Source organism: Arachis ipaensis, chromosome B10 (genome assembly GCF_000816755.2).
Source record: "Arachis ipaensis cultivar K30076 chromosome B10, Araip1.1, whole genome shotgun sequence".
Lineage (NCBI taxonomy): Eukaryota > Viridiplantae > Streptophyta > Magnoliopsida > Fabales > Fabaceae > Arachis > Arachis ipaensis.
This window is the reverse complement of record NC_029794.2, coordinates 6782904-6784676: the sequence shown is the minus strand read 5'-3', so window position 1 is coordinate 6784676 and position 1773 is coordinate 6782904.

Sequence of the window (1773 nt, the reverse complement as noted above, 5' to 3'; positions counted from 1 at the left end):
AATAAAATCTTTTAAAAAATAACTTTTTTTTTCTTAAAAATCCATCCGAACAAGCCCTTGAAAGAAAACAAGTAGTTTAAAATGAGGTGAATTCTATGATGTAGAAAGAAAAATTCTTCTGCATGTGTATGTTAAAGAGTAGTGTAACAAGTGTTTGAAAAGAGAGTAATTGAAGAGACAAAATTTGACATATTGTAAATAAAATATAGTGTATTTTGTCTTATGTAACATGTAAATGATGTATTGATTAAATAGGCTAATTATAATTATGTTAATTAATTATTAAAGATAATATTGGACCTTATATGATTTTTTTTTATTTTTGGACTTTTTGAATGTACGCTCTCTCTCCTCTCTCATATTAATTTTCTTTTTTCAAGTAACATGAGTTGGAAGAAAAATAATTAATTGAATTTTTCTTTTTTATTAATTTTTCATCTAAGTTAATAATTTTTTTTCAATTCATGTTACTTGAAAAAGAAAATTCAATTAATTATTTTTATTTACATAATAAATATCATCTGAAAAATTAATTTTTACACACAAAAATTTATTAATATTTATTTTAAATTAAATTAATGAATGTATAATATATATTAAAAAAATTATCATCTTTCTTCAACACACTTCTATCATCTCAAAGAGAAACTAATCATATAGTGCTTTCAAAGAGAAACTAATCATTATATATTTAATTTAAATATTATATCAATATATCTGTCAATATTACTCTGGGTACATATAGATATTTATAAAAAAATATTATTCAAACACCACATATTCTTGACATCTTATAAAAATAGTTTGTTATTAATTATTTATATATTTAAATTTTTTTAATTAATAAAACAAAAAAATTATATTTAATTGTTTAAAAAATATTGATGTCAAAATAGCATTTGTAATACTACCATTTTTATGGTGCAGAAAGAGAGAATATATATTTTGGGAGAGTTGATTTTTTCTAAGAATGAAAATTGTAATAAGAAATTTTGCTTTTTGTTATAAAGGAAAATTAAAAATAAATTTAATTTTAATGTAGTGTTAGTATAAAATAATTTTATATTTACATCTAATGATGTAACACTACATTAACAAAAATAATTACTTTTTATAGATGTTGTGAATTGTCATCCAAAAAACCAAATATAATTACACGACTATGTAAAACACATTTTACACTGTCAATACATCAAAATTAAACTCACTAAAAATATGTGCACCCAAAATTTGTATAACACCAGACATATAGGAAAACATGATAGACACCAAAAAAAATATAAGAAAACATAGTTATTTTTCGGTATTATGTAGACGATATCTTTTTTCTTTTTTTAGTATTTAAAATTTTCTTTTAATTATTTTTTATAAACAACTGTAAATAGATATTTTAATGCAAACAAAATAATAAGATATCGTCAACATAATACCGAAAAATAATTATTTTTTTTATATTTTTTTGTATCTACCATGTTTTCCTATATGTTTGGTGTTATGAGTCACCAAAAAAATATATGTCTGGTGTTATACAAATTTTGGGTGCACATATTTTTAGTGAGTTTAATTTTGATGTATTGACAGTGTAAAATGTGTTTTACACAGTCGTGTAATTATATTTGGTCTTTTGGATGACAATTTACACCGTCTATAAAAAGTAATTATTTTTGTTAATGTAGTGTTACGTCATTAGATGTAAATATAAAATTATTTTATACTAACACTATATTAAAATTAAATTTATTTTATATTTTCCTTTATAACAAAACGCAAAAT